The 19,247-nt window shown below is 33.9% G+C and overlaps 1 protein-coding gene across 1 annotated transcript in view; it reads right to left on the reverse strand.

The window, feature by feature from the left end:
• LOC103068938 (S phase cyclin A-associated protein in the endoplasmic reticulum-like) overlaps positions 1-19,247 on the reverse strand; it is a 110,380-nt gene that overhangs the window by 9,974 nt on the left and 81,159 nt on the right.

Consider the following 19,247-nt stretch of genomic DNA (forward strand, 5'->3'; position numbering starts at 1 on the left):
TTTTTTGCGGTACGCAGGCCTCTCACTGTTGTGGGCTCTCCCGTTGTGGAGCACAGGCTCTGGAAGTGGAGGCTCAGCAGCCATGGCTCACGGGCCCAGCCATTCTGCGGCATGTGGGATCTTCCCAGACCAGGGCATGAACCCGTGTCCCCTGCATCGGCAGGCGGACCCTCAACCACTGCACCACCAGCGAAGCCCACCTGCCTCCATTCTATACGAACAACCAAAGATTTTCACAGCCCAGTCTACTTAATAATTAATAAATGTTCAGTTAAAAAAAAAAGAAACTGTAAGTAATTTACTTCTACAACAATATTACTCTATAAATATATTCACACTGCAGTGAGATTTACAACAAAATATCAGCAGTAGGGAATTGATTACATAAATTATGGTACATGAATTAATATGATACTATACAGGTTTGATTAGTTTCAAACAACAGTAATGATATTAAAAACATTCATTGTATAATGGTAAATAAAAATTCAGTAGATGCAAAAATCCTCAACAAAATACTAGCAAACAGAATCCAACAACACATTAAAAGGATCATACACCATGAGCAAGTGGGATTTATCCCAGAGATGCAAGCATTCTTCAATATACGCAAATCAATCAATGTGATACACCATATTAACAAATTGAAGAATAAAAACCATATGATCATCTCAATAGATGCAGAAAAAGCTTTCGACAAAATTCAACACCCATTTGTGATAAAAATTCTCCAGAATGTGGGCACACAGGGAAACTACCTCAACATAATAAAGGCCATATACGACAAACCCACAGGAATCGTCATTCTCAATGGTGAAAAACTGAAAGCACTTCCTCTAAGATAAGGAACAAGACAAGGATGCCCACTCTCGCCACTATTATTCAACATAGTTTTGGAAGTCCTAGCCACAGTAATCAGAGAAGAAAAAGAAATAAAAGGAATACAAATTGAAAAAGAAGAAGTAAAACTGTCACTGTTTGCAGATGACATGGTACTATACAGAGAGACTCCTAAAAATGCCACCAGAAAACAACTAGAGCTAATCCATGAATTTGGTAAAGTTGCAGGATACAAAATTAATGCACAGAAATCTCTTGCATTCCTATACACTAATGTTGAAAAATCTGAAAGAGAAATTAAGGAAACACTCCCATTTACCACTGCAACAAAAAGAATAAAATACCTAGGAATAAACCTACCTAGGAAGCAAAAGACCTGTATGCAGGAAACTATAAGACACTGATGAAAGAAATTAAAGATGATACCAACAGATGGAGAGATATACAATGTTCTTGGATTGGAAGAATCAATAATGTGAAAATGACTATACTACCCAAAGCAATCTACAGATTCAATGCACGCCCTATCAAATTACCAATGGCATTTTTTACAGAGCTACAACAAAAAAATCTTAAGATTTGTATGGAGACACAAAAGACCCCGAACAGCCAAAGCAGTCTTGAGGGAAAACAACGGAGCTGGAGGAATCAGACTCCCTGACTTCAGACTATACTATAAAACTACAGTAATCAAGACAATATGGTACTGGCACAAAAACAGAAGCATAGATCAATGGAAGAAGACAGAAAGCCCAGAGATAAACCCACACACCTATAGTCAACTAATCTATGACAAAGGAGGCAAGGATATACAATGGAGAAAAGACAGTCTCTTCAATAAGTGGTGCTGGGAAAACTGGACAGCTACATGTAAATTGATACAGCCACTATGGAGAACAGTATGGAGGTTCCTTAAAGAACTAAAAATAGAATTACCGTATGATCCAGCAATCCCACTACTGGGCATATACCCAGAGAAAACCATAATTCAAAAAGATACATGCACCCCAATGTTCACTGCAGCACTATTTACAATAGCCAGGTCATGGAAGCAACCTAAATGCCCATCGACAGATGAATGGATGAAGAAGATGTGGTACATATATACAACGGAATATTACTCAGCCATAAAAAGGAACGAAATTGGGTAATTTGTTGAGACGTGGATGGATCTGGAGACTGTCATACAGAGTGAAGTCAGAAAGAGAAAAACAAATATCGTATATTAACGCATATATGTGGAACCTAGAAAAATGATAGAGATGAACTGATCTGCAGGGCAGAAATTGAGACACAGATGTAGAGAACAAACGTATGGACAACAAGCTGGGAAAGCGGTGGGGTGGGGATGGTGGTGTGCTGAATTGGGCGATTGGGATTGACATGTATACATTGATGTGTATAAAATTGATGACTAATAAGAACCTGCTGTACAAAAAAAAATGTTATACAAATATGCAGGTGTAGATCCATTTATCTATTCTGTTCCACTTGTCTATTTTCCAATCTAGATACTAATACTACACCATTCTGATTGCTATAACTTTTATAATAAGCCTTATAATCAGGTAGCATAAAGTCTCCAACTTTGTTCTTTTTCCAAAGTTGTTTTGGTTATGAATCAGCTTGTAAATTGTATTCTGTTCCATTTGTCTATTTTCCAATCTAGATAGTAATACTACACCATCTTGATTGATATAACTTTTATAATAAGCCTTATAATCAGGTAGTATAACATCTCCAACTTTGTTCTTCTTTTTCCAAAGTGGTTTGGTTATGAATCAGTTTGTAAATTTTTACAAGAAAGTGGAGAAGAAGTACTGAGATCTTCCTGAATGGAACACTTGTAGGATAGAGCCTGAGGATTTGTCCAAGGTGTTCTCATTTAAGTATTATTTCCTAAGCTCTGCATTTATCTAAAACAGAGATAGTGTAGAAAAAAATGTTTAAAAAGCATATATATAATATGTATAAAAATTCTCATTTAAAAAGGGCTACCCTTTTAATACGCCTGATGAACTTAATGTGATTGAGAGACGTCGATATTGCTGTTTCCGTTATCTTGTGTGCGAGACCTATTAGATGTGTGAAAATACCGACCCCTTGGAAAAGAAGTCTGTGTTAATATAATTGTACATACTATGTTGTCATATGTAGCATATCACGTAGACAATTGTCTGGCTGTACTTGGAAGACTTTTTGAAATCTGATTGCTACTCAATGATTTTCTGTTTTAAAGAGTGTGAAACAGATCACATACGCAAGTAATAAGACCAAAAATCTTAAGACCAATGTATACAATTAAACCACATAGCTTATATTCTTAAAAAATAAAAAAAATTCAGGATTCAATCCTTGCAATGCAGCTTATATATAAGTAAGTGTGTAAGATTCATATATTCATATGTAAAGAGTGAAAATTAGATCAAAATGTTAACAGTAGGCAAACTATATTTTTCTCAAATTTTCCACAATTGATATATATTAATATTTTAATTATTGTGAAATTAATGGTAATAAGGAAATGCAAGGAAAAGGCAAGCTATTTAAGGAAAAAAGGATTTGTTTGTATTAGGTTACAGTTGCTATAGGCTCATTTGTGCTGCAGAAGAATAAGTATAACTACGTAAAAATACACTCATCTTTTTGTATCTATCCACAATCCTAATTATTATGGCACAGGCACAAGGAAGAGCAAAGTATACTCTTTGAGACGCAGTATCTATGACTCATTTCCAAAATATGAATCAATCAGGACCAAAAATCATCCAAAGGCCCCTGGATCTCCTTCTTTCCTATAAAAATTTATAAAATACAGCTCCTACCCTGGAATCCTGCTCAGTATAAGTACTAATCTGCTACTAACAAGTCAGAAATGAGTCTTCATTGGCCATTCTCAGTATTTGACACTGTTAATTCTAAATATCCATTAAGAGGGGAGACTGTTTTTCCTTAGGAATAGAAAAGCAAATCAATGCAGTGGAAACAGCACTGAACTGTGAGTCAAGATAGCTATACTAGGATAAATTCTACAACTCATGGCTAAGTGACTTCTCTGGGCCTCAGTTTCCTCAGTAGGAAAAAAAGAAAAGGGATTAGACAGTAAGTTGCAAAGTCCCCCGTTTTCTAGCATTCTGGAAATGAATGTATCAAGCCCAAAAGCTAATAAATGATGGCTAACTGTGTACACACATACACACACACAAATTTAAGTCTAGTTTTAAAGTCACAGTTGTGACTTTTTATATAAAAACATTGCTGCAATAAGAAATACCAGTATACCATATAAGGAAACTAATACCTATACAGATGATCTAATCAAAGTTTATACCCTTCTTATTCTTTTAATTACCTTTTACGGCATACTAGACCAAACCCTGGCCTTTCTAACATAATTTACTATATTCAACGAAATAATTCATATTGAAGTTTATGACCTCGATATTCTATCAGACTCTTCCTAAAGGTTCTCATAGTCCTTTATTTTTTAAAAGAGACAGGAAAAAATTAAGCCATAGATAGGTTCATGATCTTTGGGAAAGAATGTCAAAGTTCTAAAAATAGTTGATTAGCAGGAAAATATAAATGACACACTATAGGATTTTATTAAACTATAATTATTATAGCTCTCTCAAGTGTTACCACACAATAAATACATTTCATAAAATGTGCTACATCAAAGAAAATAATTTGCTTCCCATTATTTAAAAATATTATAATACAGAACTGAGAATTTTTAAGGATGTTATTCTTCCTTGATCAAAAAGCATTTAAATATCTCTTCTTTGAATAAAAAGGACCAGAATTTCATTACAGTAATACAAATGTATTTTTACTTGAAAATCAAACGTCATGTTCAAGAGGCATATTTCTCTAGAGCCAAAAGTTTACTTTCAAGAGCAGGGTGGATGCCAAGTTACTAATCTAAATAGATGAGAAATTAATGCAAGGGTTTTACATTTTGTTTGGAAAACAACATTTTTCTCTCAACCTCATCCTTTACTTTCTCAACTTTGTAATCTAAAATCCAATGATATTAATCAATTCCAGAACCAAATAATGTTTTCTCTTAAATTCTTAAAAATATTATAAGGCATTCTGCTCTTTGAAGCCTGCCTGGCACAACTACAAGTAAGATAAATAGGAGGTATTTTACAATATTTCCTCACTGTCTTGTACAAAAACTGGGAAAGCGTGAAGGCCTGGAGGGTTGGAACTTGTTTTTCTTGTTTCTCTGGATGACGATGGTAAGAAAAATGAGGGGTGAAAAAGAGATGGAAGAGTAGAGAGATGAAGGTGTTTGGGAAGGGAAGAAGAAGGAGGAAAATCAAGAGAAAAAGAGGAAGAAGCAGATGAAAGAAGGGAAGAAATAAAGAAATACTCAACCACAAACAACATGGCATTTTTAGACAGTACTTTACCAGATATTTTGAATACCAACCCCACAGACATAGTATATTGAGAATAATAACAGGTTAGCTCATTAACATTTAACTTATTAACATTTAATTCAATACTAAGTGCCAAGGGCTTATGCTAACAGCTTAAGTTAAAGAGTCAGAGTTTTACTCAGAATAAGACCAAAAGAATCTAAACTATTATTTTGACTGATACCACTCTTCCATAAAACTATTCCAGCAGATTATCCCCCAGAAAGATTTCACAGGAAAGCTGATTTGTAATTACTGATTGTTTGGATGGCATTAGTCATATCTACAGATTATTATCATCCAAGCACTATTCAGAAGTGAAAGCACCATATACAAAAACTAGTTTATTTATATTCAAATGAGTGTTTAGAGATTCATGAAACTATGAAATTTATTAGAGATAGCATAAAATTAAGAGATAGGCTCAAGTGACATTATTTATCTGTATTTCCCTGGTCCCTGGACTAGTGCAGAGGGCACAAGCAGGTGCTGAAGAAATGCTTAAAAAAAAAGTTTGAGAGTTCCATTATATTTAAATAAAATTTTAAATTTAGTCAAACAGCAAATTTAAGAAAATCTGAAATGTAATGCCTTTTATCAAAATAATGGCCTTTGTGACAGCATCATTTTGAAAAATTAAACACGTGACAATGACAATTTTTAAAACTCGATAGGCTATTTTAATTATACAAAAGATTCAACTCTGCCAAGGTCCCTGTCTACAGGTGTAGGATACACTTATGTTCTTATCTACTACAATCTATGCATTATATTGTTTGAAGTGACGGATGAGAAAAATGAAGCTAATGAAATACTGTGAAACAGACACCATGTAACAGAGGAAAGGCCATCTTCTGATAGAATGATAGTCCACCATCTGTCCCCCTGCCACTCAGTGACAATTACAAATACTCCATCAGTTTTCTGGTTGGTGCAGATGATAAATGAGGTAAACACTTCTTTTTCAGATACTGATATTCCTTTCTGATCTAATCTGAGGTTTAACAGATGACTCAAAGAAAAGCCCAGAGTTCAACAAGCTTATAATTTATCATGCTGTGAAGATGGAAAGAGGTCTGAGCTCAATACTACAACAGGGAATGGTTCAGTAGTATTGAACCAAGGCTTATAATGAAAAATGTCTTTGCAGAATTCTCAGATTTCAAATATAGCAACTTAGATTAGTATCAGACTTCATCCTCAGAAATCGTTTCAATAATATCCCAGTAACAATATTACCACAGATCACAAATAACATCACCCTTTCAATACAGAATCAGAGACAATAATGCTCATAGACAGAGCTGGAACTACCCAGTTGTGCATGGCTTTCACAAGCCCTGGGCGACAAGGGCTTGAGAGAGTTAGCAGCTTCATATCATAGTCAACAGTACCAGAATAAACATTCCCTTTAAGTCTATTGACGTTTAAATGTTTAAGAAAAGGATGTATGCAAAAAAATAAATACATAGGTTAAAAGTAAAAGGATAAAAAAGGATATACCACTCTAACACTAGATAAAAGAAAGCTGGAGTGGTTATGTTAATATTAGACAACATAGCAAAGAATATTAGGAATAAAGAAGGTCATTTGACAATAAAAAGGGGTCAATTAATCAAGAGGACATAACAATGATTAGCATTTATGAATCTAATAACAAAGCTTTGAACATGAAGCAAAAACTGGTTGAACTGCCAAAAGAAATAGAAAAATTAATAGTTAAAAATTTCCATATCCCTCTCTCAAAAATTGATAGAACAAAAGTAGGCAGAAAACCAGCAAGGATATAGCAGATGATTAAACTTTTTGAGATGACAATTATGTTCACTATCTTGATCGTGGTGATGGTTTCATGGGTGTATGACTATGACAAAACTTATTAAATCGTAAACTTTAAAGTAAGTGCAGTTTAATGTATAACATTTATACCTCAAAGTGCTTTAAAAACAGCAGGAAATTCCCAATTTGTAGGAATCTAGGCACTATAATCATGAGTGGAAAAGAGCTAAGTTCAAAAAGATCACATACAGCATGGTAACTTTTTATAGAGCAGAAAACAACTAGAATAAAAGTATATTTTTTAGTAATAGATCTAGATGCAAAAATAAAACTATGAAGGGAAGAGGAGGAAAGAGGAAGGATATAAAAATACATATCAAAAACCTAACCAAAACTAGGTTTGCCATAACAATACAAAAAAAAAAATTCTAGGAGAGAGGCATTAAATAAGAAAGAGGAATGTTTCATATTCTTAAAAGGTATAATTCATCAGTAAGATTAAAAATGTGTAAATAGTTATGACCACAATAATTAAACTTTGTGATATATATATTGCAAAAACTGATTTTAAGAATACAAGGAGGCAAGAATAAATAATAATAGCATATTGGCAGTCTTCATTTTTGAGAAAAGGATATTAATGAGCACAAAAATAGTTGTAAAAAAGTAAGAATATTCACATAACAATGAACAAATTTGATCTAACATATATTATATATACCCAAAGAGAAAAAAACATATTCTTCTTAAAATTTTACAATGTATGAAGCTATAAAGAAAATCATTAAATTTCCCAAAGCAGAACCTATATAAGGCATAAGCTATGACCATAATGAAATAAAAATTGAAATTAAAAACAAAGAATAGTGCTCATTTTGGCATCACATATTTTAAATTAAAGCAATGCACAGAAGATTAGCCTGGCCCCTATGCAAAATATCTGACAGTCAAATCCATGAATCATTTCACACTTTTAAACACACACAAACACTCATATTCATAAAATAAAGCAAAAGGCATTGCCACCACTCTAATCTATAACCTTGGAACTACCTCTTTGTTTAAAAGAAAATAAAAACTGAAATACAAAATACTTGTAAAACCCACTAATTATTGAGAAACAAGCCCAGCAAGAAATGCTTAAGACTTAAATGAAGAAAACTATACATTTTACTGAATGACACATACATACAAATACAATATATGAGTAGACAAACATGTGGCTGGATGGAAAGAAAGAATATTTAAAAGATGTCCACACTTATCTCAATGCAGTCTCAATCAAAACACAAACAGGATTTTCTTAGCTTACAAGTTAATTGCAAAGGTTATGTAGAAATTGAAAAGCAGAGGAATAGCTAAGGAAATTTTGAAAAAGAATAAAGAAGAACAAACTGACCTTATGAGGAGTAGAAGCAACGAGACAGCAAATGATATCTACTTAACTTTTGGAGAAAATAAATGTAAAACTGCAAATGTCTACCCAGTGAAAATATCTTTCATAAACAAAAGCACATACAAACAAACAAAATTTCCTACTGGGAGATTCTTACTAACCTGAGTAGTAGGCACAAAGACAGTTGTTCTATTATTATTCTACAAACAGTATATATACATCTTATGTACTCTTCTGTTACATAATGAATTTCACCAAAATATTTTAAAGTAGAAACAGATACACCATGCATATACTAAATAAATGAAATCTAGTATATGTATACTAGTCAAACAAAATAAGACTTTAAGAAAATTCTTCAGAGATAGGAAAAAAAGCCAATTTATTTTGTGAATCTATTATGAACTTGATGTTAAAACCAGAAAGCACCTGCAGAAAAAAAGGAAAACTATTCACCTATAGCATTACTCATGCTACAGAGCTATTTCATATAGTAAAAGGCTGAATACATTGAAATATATACAATTCTGAACTTGTATGCTCTAAGTAACCTAGCCTCAAAATATATGAAGCAAAAATGGATGGAACAAGAAAAAATAAATTTATGATCATAGTGAGAGACTTTAATCTCCTCAATCAGTAACTGAAAGTAAACAAAAATCAATATAGATATAGAATATTGTAATATCATGACTAATATGCTTGATAGAAAAGGTAACTAGAATACAATTTCTCTTCAGGCACAGAACATTTACAAAATCTTACCCTGTGTTATGCTACTTCAGATTTCAAAGGATTTCAAAAACTACGTTCTCTGAGCTTACTGTAATTAAGGTAAAAATCAACAGACAAAACTCTTACGTTTGGAAATTTCAAGTCAATGTTCTAAACAACCAATGGATAAAAGAAAAAATTCTGAAGGAAATTAGAAAATATTTAGAAGTGAATAATAATGAAAATATTTTGTATCAAAAAAGGCCTTAGAAATTGATATCTTTAGGAAAAAAGGCTAAAAATTAATGAGCCAAGCATTCACCTTAAGGAGTTAGAAAAAGACTGGCAAAAATAAACTCAGAGAAAGAAGTAAAAAGGAAATAATAAAACCAAGAAATGACATTTACTGAGTAAAAAACAAAGAAGCTATAGGATCAACAAAACTAAAAACCAAATCTTTAGAAATACTAATAAAATAGACAAACTCATGACAAGAAAGACCAAGAAAAAAAATATAGGCACAGGACTTCCCTGGTAGTCTAGTGGCTAAGACTCCGCGCTCCCAATGCAGAGGGCCTGGGTTCGATCCCTGGTCAGGGAACTAGATCCCACATGCCGCAACTAAAAGATCCCACCTGTCGCAACTAAAACAATCCCGCATGCTGTAACGAAGATCTCTCATGCCGCAACTAAGACCCAATGCAGCCAAATAAATAAATAAATATTTTTAAAAAAATACAGGCACAAATTTTAAATGTTAGAAATGAAAAAGGAGACACAGTTAAAGATTCCTTTAAAAATCACAAAGAATACTATCAAAAATGTTTTGCCAAGACCATTGAAAACTTAAGAAAACATATAATTTCCTAGTAAATGAAAATTTACCAAAATAGATGTAGTAAATCATAGAAAATCAAAATACATTCAAATAAATAATTGCTAATTTAAAATCTGACCAACTCATTAGGATAGCTACTACCAAAAAAACATAAAATAACAATGTTGGCAAGGATGTGGAGAAATTGGTACCCTTGAGCAGTTTGTGGGAAAGTAAAACTGTACAGCTACTGTGAAAAAAAGTTTAGTGTCCTCAAAAAATTAAAAATACAATCACAGTACGATCCAGAAATCTACTTCTGGGTATACATACAAATAATTGAAAGCAAGCATTCAAACAGATATTTGTACATGTCCATGGCAGCATTATTTGCTATAGCCAAATGGTAGAAGCAAACCAAGTGTCTATCAACACATACATGGATAAACAAGATGTGGTATATACATACAATGGAATATTATTCTGCCCTAAAAAGGAAGGAAATTCTGACATATGCTACAACATGGTTGAATCTTATGCTGAGCAAAATAAGCCAGTCACAAAAAAACAAATACTATAGGATTCCATTTGTGTGAGGTGTGTGGGGTAGTCAAATCCTGAGACAGAAGGAATGGTGATTGCCAAGGCCTGTGGGGAGGGAGAATGGGGAGTTATTGTTTAAAGGGTAAAGAGTTTCAGTTTTGTACAATGAAAAGATTTCTGTGGCTGGATGTTGGTAATGGCATACAACGTGAATGTACTTAACGCCACTGAACTGTACACTTAAAAATGGATAGGATGATAAATTTTAACTCGTGTATTTTACCACAAATAAAAAACAGAAAATACTTTTTCAGAAAAAACACATACTAAGAACATATAATTTTATAGACACATTAAACAAAACCTTCAAAGAAAAGATTATTTCTATTTTATGCAACCTATCCCAGGAGTTTAAAAAAAAAAGGAAAAACTTGTTAGCTTATATTATGAAGCTAATATAATCTTGAGAAAGGAAAATCTAACTAAAATACTTGCAAAACAAATTCAACTACATATCTTTTTATTTTTTTCCGTACGCAGGCCTCTCACTGCTGTGGCCTCTTCCGTTGCGGAGCACAGGCTCGGGACACGCAGGCTCAGCGGCCATGGCTCACAGGCCCAGCCGCTCCGTGGCATGTGGGATCTTCCCGGACCGGGGCACAAACCCGCGTCCCCTGCATTGGCAGGTGGACTCTCAACCACTGCGCCACCAGGGAAGCCCCTCAACTACATATCTTTAAATCAAGACCAAATAAGTTTAATAACAGAAAAGTCATTAATGTAATATATCACATTAAAAAAATTAAGGGAGGGAATTCCCTGGTGGTCCAGTGGTTAAGACTCCACGTTTTCACTGCCAAGGGCCCGGGTTTGATCTCTGGTGTGTGACCTAAGATCCCACAAGGCGTGCAGTGTGGCCAAAAAAATAAATAAAATAAAATAAAATATAGGAAAAAGTGACCTTTCCATAAGATCCAGAAAAAAATTTCAATAAAAATTAATACCTACTTATTTTTTTAAGATCTTACAAAACTAGGGAACTTCCTTACCTTGATGAGAGCCATTTATAAAAACTTGTAAATTGTTAAAACTCCAAATCAGAAAATAAACAGGGTAAAAAAAGTCTTAATTTCATTCAGCTTAAAATGCCAAGTTACTGAACTAGTTACCAGCATAAATCTAAGGTCACTCTGTACCCCATGGTTAACACAGATGAAACCCTGGCAAGAGTCAATTGTACATGCTTTAATTCACTTGTTCTACAATGCCAAAAAGCTAAAAAGCCAACTTGAAATTAAGAATACATGCACCTATCTGAGCAAATCTCATCAAAGTGGCCAAAATGGAATCTAGTATTTTGTCTTTTATAATGGCATCAAAGGATATTGCAACAATTTAAAAGAATAAAGAACTAAGGATGTAACTAGCCAAAATACCCAACTTCACCATAATGGTCTTTTATGGTTGCAGATGCATTCATTTATCTAATTTTAATCCTGAACCAAGAAAAAACAAAAAACAAAAAAGGGGCACGGAAGACTCCTGAGCAACAGGGACACATCTCCATTCTTCTATTTCTTTTTTAATTTTTTAAAATGCTTTTGCTTTTATCAAAGTTACCCACACACATAATTTACACAGTCAATAGTTCAAGGAAAGTAGTTTCCTACTGGTTTCCCCACTTCTTTCCTCAATCCAGAGGCAATGATTTTAGCTGGTTATTTTATCTTTTTTTCTCTATACTCTTTAATATATTTTGTGTTGCTACTTCTTCATTTTTCAATTTTAGGATTATATATTGACTTTTCATTGTGAAACATAAGGACTTAAGCTCTACTCCTGGAACCCGGTCCCCCCACCCACCCTTTGTATCTCATGTATTCCCCTATCCTTCCAAATGTAAAGAAAAAAAAGAAGTGTTATCACCTAATTATCCAGGTGACAGGAATATGGGGTTTACTACATTACTTTCTTCTTTTTTTGGTGTAAAATTTTAATATCTAAAAAGAAAATTCAGCAACACTAGTGAAATATGGGAGAAAAGGTAATATATTTTATCTTTGCCTCAAATAATATATATAAATTATCTACAAGGAATGAAATATTAAATTTATATGACTGAAATTTTCACATAATAATATATATATATAAAATTTTTTCACTTTATAAAAATTTCTTCAATGTAATTTTAAACTAGGCCACTTTATTTGTATTTTTATTTTATATTGGAGTATAGTTGATTAACAATGTTGTGTTAATTTCAGGTGTACAGCAAAGTGATTCATTTATACATATACATGTATCTGTTCTTTTAAAAATTCTTTATGCTAAGATACTTTATAATCTAAAAAAAAATTTTTTGAGAGACAGGACCAAACTACCGGACTGTGAGAATTCTGCTTTATAGCTTTGTGATTTTCCTAACACAACAGATGTGCCTACTCTGCCAACTGCAAAAGAAGCCAAAGTGACAGAATAATTATTACTAAAACTCATTAAGTTTGATCAGAGTTAGGTGTTCCCTGCTCCTCTATGAATATCTACTTTGGAACTAAAACACTGGCCACTGAATTTCAGATAAAGAACCTAATAAAGTCTTAATTAAAGTAAAAGCATTTATAATCACTTATTTATTAAGGAAAATTAGAAGAATTATCTAAATTAGGCATGTAAAATACTAAATTTGTCATCTATCCTCATTAGGGCAGCAATGTTCCCTCTCATAAACTATCAATAAATCTTTCATTTCCTTTACCCCTCCCACATGAAATCGTCATACTATGGATTTCAAGATTATGCAGGCATAAAATTTCTATATAAAGAAATACATATTATAAAATTTTTACAGCATATTCAAGTAGAAGCAGCTTGAGCTGTGTAAGTTTGTCTCACTGTAACCCTGTTTCAGATCTTCCATCATCCAACTGAAAGACAGCAGCTGAGACATGGTGATCACATTTGCTCTGATCTTTTAACATCGCCCATGGACACAATTCTGCAGCTCCTTGTAATTGACACTGAAGAGCCAGATGGGAAAGTATCAGCCTATACTCTGTGAATGTATAGAACTAGCCACGGTTCTAGTCATTCCTAGCTACCATGATCTGGATTAAGAGTTTAGGGAGTTTAAGAGTTGTCTTTTATAAAACAATAGCGTTTAGATATGTAATTAACTTCTTAAAGACAATGGATACCTGTTGCAAATAACTGCCAAAAACATATTATAGGGACCTCCCTGGTGGTGCAGTGGTTAGAAATCCACCTGCCAATGTAGGGGACACGGGCTCCAGCCCTGGTCCGGGAAGATCCCACATGCCGTGCAGCAACTAAGCCCGTGTGCCACAACTACTGAGCCTGCGCTCTAGAACCAGCAAGCCACAACTACTGAGCCCAGGTGTCACAACTACTGAAGCCCGCATGCCTAGAGCCCATGCTCCACAGAGAAGCCACCGCAATGAGAAGCCCACACACTGCAACGAATAATAACGCCCGCTCACCGCAACTAGAGAAAACCATGCGCAGCAACAAAGACCCAACACAGCCAGAAATGAATAAATAAATAAATAATTTATATTAAAAAAAGTATAACCTTTAACACTTAACATATCATCTAGAAAACTCCATTCTAAACCTCAAATAAGCAGATGCCAAAAGGAAAAAATAATCTTAGTTTAAGTAAACTATGAAATTTAGGCAACCACCATGATGCAAAAGAAAAGTAGCATGTGTTACAGTATACACGCACCAAGGACTCACGCAGGAAAATATGGTTGAAATGGCCTTTCACATTTGTACAGGTTAATAGTATTTTGAGAGCTAAGAGTCACAGAATGAAATTTTATCCAAAACTGAATAGTTTAAGTTTCTAAACTGCAGTTGTTACCTATTTTAAAATGCATTTTATAATAGAGCAACTGTTTAAAAGCAAAGATCAATGGGAGAAAAACAGACAGTGATTATTAGCAGTGAAAGCACAACACGTAACATTAGAAGAAGCATGAGAAACAGGTATCACTGGAGTAGTATTTCAAAATTTTTAATGTGATTATCCATTTTACCTTTCTTAGCACATGGCCTTTGCCCATTTCAACCCAGCTAGACAGGTGATTAGAATTTGTTCCAAAATAAATAAAAGAAAAAAAGCACCTTATAATCAACTTTAGATATGCAGAACAGATATATGCAGTGAGACAAGAGTTTTATAAGCCAAGCTAATATCCTGAGATTTAATAAATTTATTTACTTTGCCCTTTAGCATGTTAATAATCAAGCCTGGAGGATTCCTATAGCATTTACTTCAAAGTATGGAGAAAGTTCCCTTTTGCAACCTTAAGGCTTAGTTACTTGGTTAGAATAAGGAGGAAAGAGAGGTTAAAGTAAATTTTACTTCTTTCTAGCCAAAAAAAGTTTGGAGATGAAAGGAGGAAAAAAAAGTGTGTCCCAAGGGAGATAGGTGTGTTAGCTAAATCAGAGTAATGACAAAAGTATTATTTTGATTCTCAAAAGAAACTGTCTCTCTAGGTGTTCCTGGCACCAAAATAGGGTATGTTCCATTAATATGGCCGTGCTGTGTGGTTTACCTTTCCCCAAATGCCCTTAGTTCTTATGTGACAGAAGCCAGTAGGATGCCAGGGGCCAGAATGGAGATTATGGTAAAGTCTCAGAGATATGAAAACAGAGAGAACTGAGGGGGGGCCTGATCAGGAGGAGGTAAATAAATGGCTGATGCTCCACTGAAACACTGTCCAAGTGGAAAGAATAGATCAAGAGTTCACTAGCCACCCTTCCAGATTGGTGGCCCTGAGTAAACTAAGTGAACAGGTAAACAAGCAACTCACACTGGAAATCAGAAAAGACAGAAGATATGATGTAGTAAGATCCCAACTTTTCCTCCTAACATGGGGTTACGTATGACATACTCTTACTTCGATACGCAAAGATGCCATCTTAAGGAAATAAGCAAGAGGATGGGGACCAAGGATTGTTATAAAAGAGGCTGGGTACTAACTATGGAAACTAAGTAAATTACCGGATCAAACTAAGGTTTAAGATAAACTGGTTGCCTACTTAAAATTTCTTCCTTAAAAAAAAAAAATTTCATCCTTGAACCAACGGAGAAGACTAAATCAGCTATAGACAGATAGCTACATATTCTCTGCAAATCCCAGGTACAATGTGAGTGAATTTACCACCATAAGAATTCCAAAAGTGAGAAGAAATATATACATTAACAATCAGCTATATGTGTGTGTGAATTATATACACACAACTATAAAAATTTTCCCATCCTATTAAATAGGAAATGAAGGCAATGGAAACTATGTCCTATAAGAAAGGGTAAGATGTTTTTACATCATTTCTCAAACTAACATAAAATGTACTGATTGAAGTACTGGGGGGAAATGAAGATCCATTCTAAATGAGTTCTAGTTTTTTAATTTGACTTGATTTTCTGTTGAAAGGCAAAGAAGATATTTTCCTAACATGATTATAAAAAGAGAGTAAATACTTGTGCTTCTACAAACGTAATAACCAAGGTAAAAAGAAAATGAATCTATTAGGAATTACGGAGTTATCTGTTATTTCTCAGACTGCCATCAGTTCTGGGAGACATCTACTACCTCTTTTTTTTTTTTAATTAATTTATTTATTTTTGGCTGCGTTGGGTCTTCGTTGCTGTGTGTGGGCTTTCTGTAGTTGCGGTGAGTGGGGGCTACTCTCCCTTGTGGTGCGCGGGCTTCTCCTTGCGGTGGCTTCTCTTGTTGAGGAGCACGGGCTCTAGGCACGCGGGCTTCAGTAGTTGTGGCACAAGGGCTTCAGTAGTTGTGGCTTGTGAGCTCTAGAGCGCAGGCTCAGTAGTTGTGGCGCACGGGCTTAGTTGCTCCACGGCAAGTGGGATCTTCCTGGACCAGAGCTCGAACCTGTGTCCCCTGTATTGGCAGGTGGATTCTTAACCACTGCGCCACCAGGGAAGCCCTTTACTACTTCTTCCACATCAATGCCAGGCACACTCTAGCCAAAGAGATTGGCTTATATCCCATTAAATACAGTGATATTTTTATATTTTTACTAATTAAAATTTTCATTTTTTCCTTCAATCACCTAATTAGCATAATTTTCCAAGCAGAAATACTAATTTTGGATTTGTAAAATCACACTTGGTTGTAAACATTCAATACATTATAACTTAAGATTCTTCATAAAAGTTGTTTTCATACTTTCCATGAATTAAATGAAAATAAACTATTATTTTCTCTATATTTAAATATACGGTTGACAAACAGGTATAATTTATATGCTTTTTGAGCCAAGAAGTCTCACAAACACAGAAATGGATAAATTAAAAAAATTTTTTTAAACCTTTTTAATTTCATTTTCTATATGGAATTAAATGTACTTTATGCAAGTCCTACAAAAATCACTATCAGCTTCCTCAGAGAGTGTGAAAACAGGATCACAAAAGAAATCAGAGTTTTAATTAAAACCAATACTTTACTATTTCTCTAGTAATGAGCTGAAAAATTAAATTTTGGAATGTATTTAAACTAGCACCAGTTTCTTTTGACCTTTAAAAATCACGTACTTTTATCGTTTGCATTCTAAGATGGTGAAAGAGAAAAAAAATCAAACGTAACAGCTCTTTGGGTGAAGTCTCAAGAAACATAAGAAAAATTTCCTGGTCAAATTACAATAAAAACACAAAACATTAAACCTTTCTTGCTGGGCAGCTACCTATTATGTTTAACAGGCTTGAAACAAAATGTGTCAGAGATCAAGAGTAAGTTATCTGATATGTCAAGTGCATAAGGTCAAAGGTCCAATTTTATTAGGTCAGAGGTGGTATAAATAAAATCTTATATGTCAAAGAAGAAGGGTCACAGATAAAGTGTATCTAATATAAAGACATCACAGATGACAAGTAATAACTTTAAGTAGAACGCGTATGTTTACTATAGATACCTTTGCTGATTAAAAATGACGTGTGTGTGTAAATATAAAATTGCCTTTCTGTATCACACAACTACATTGCACACTTGTTTTCAGGAAAAATGGGCTATAACCAAGAATAACTACATGAATTGAGAACTTAAAGAAAATTTAATACTTTTATACTGAAACAGTACACAAAATGAATACTCAATCAAATCTCAAACCACAACAGCTAAACATCAAACTATGCTTTAGTAGCTAAAAAAGTTAGATAATATTACACATTTTTCTTCCAAAGTACATGAATTAAATATTCTTTCCTTCTCTACTTCTCTCATTGAGATAAAAACACATAAAATTTAGATTCCAGTTTACATAATAGCAGTGTTCCACAAAAATTTAAAATATTTTTTTGTAAACTGAATAATATATTTAGTTTTTTTTATTAAGAGAACTTAGTTACAAACAATTTTTATAAGTGGAAGAATTTCCTTTATAATGGGAATAATTAAATTCTAATTAATGAACCAATTGAGAATTTTTTTTCTTAGTGGAACACACATACACCTGACTCTAGCTCTAAACAGTAAACTTAAGTAGAGAATGGGGATAATCACATGAATGATTCAAGTAAAAAAAAAAAAAATTCCATATTACTCTCTCTTAAAATACCCATATGATTTGATTAAAAGCCAAAAATATTATTTCAGGTAAACTAAATAGATGATTAGTTCCATTTTTTATTTCACCTTTATTAATGGTACCTAAACTGTATAACCTTTCAGTTCAACTCAACTAAATGAGTTCTTATTAAATACCATACTATGTGTCAAGCATTATGTCAAACAATGGATATTACATAAATTAAATATTTAAAGACTTCCAATTTCAGCCACGGTGACTGGCTTATACTGGACTAATCTTCCAACTCCAGAAGTTGCACAAAATATACAAAACATCTATTTAAAGGCATTAAAGAACAGCCAACACAGCCAGAACTTAAGAGACCATGATCCCTAAAAGGAGGGAAGCACATGAGGCGAGCTCCACATTCACTCTGGATTTTTCCCTAAGGGCTCATGCCAATTTTTGGCAAGAGAGAGCAGTGCAAGGTGAAAGTGGCAGTCTTACTAAGCTGAGGAGACAGAATTTGGTTTAGAGCTGTCAAAATAGTTGGAACTTGAGGGGCAAAAATCCTTAAAAGGAGGAATCATAAAGAAGTGAGCCAAATTAACCATGTGCAATTTCCCCTCAAACACTGGTCATATCCAGAAACTTAGGAGAAAACAGCAGCTTTGTTCCTCCTACCTAGGTAAGATTTATTAAGAACCATCCACAGAATTACCCCTGCTTCCAGACAGCATCCATTCCAGAGCAAAGTCCCACGTCCTTGAACACTCCCCGCCACCTCCAGGTCACCTAGCAAAGACCCAAATCCTATAGTAAGTCCTTTCTAACACGTTATTGAGAAACTATAACTTCCCATAGTGTGCATTTTCCCTTCTTTTAACAAGTCAATAAACCTAATTTTATTCTACTGTAGATGTGTTCCTGATAGTCTTTGCCTGGAGAGCACTGACAAAAACCCAAGAAAAAGAATGAACTATAGCTTCATATAAACATTAGGGATCAATCTCACAGACTTAAGGATGAATGAAAGAAGCCAGGTACAAAAAGTACATACTGTATGATATCATTTATATGAAGTTCAAGAACAGGCAAGACTAATTGATTGTGCTAGTAGTCAGAGAACAGCTACCTTCTGGGGGCACGACTGAGATGGGGCATGAGGGAGCCT

This window comes from Lipotes vexillifer, unplaced genomic scaffold (genome assembly GCF_000442215.2).
Source record: "Lipotes vexillifer unplaced genomic scaffold, Lipotes_vexillifer_v1.1 scaffold2063, whole genome shotgun sequence".
NCBI lineage: Eukaryota > Metazoa > Chordata > Mammalia > Artiodactyla > Lipotidae > Lipotes > Lipotes vexillifer.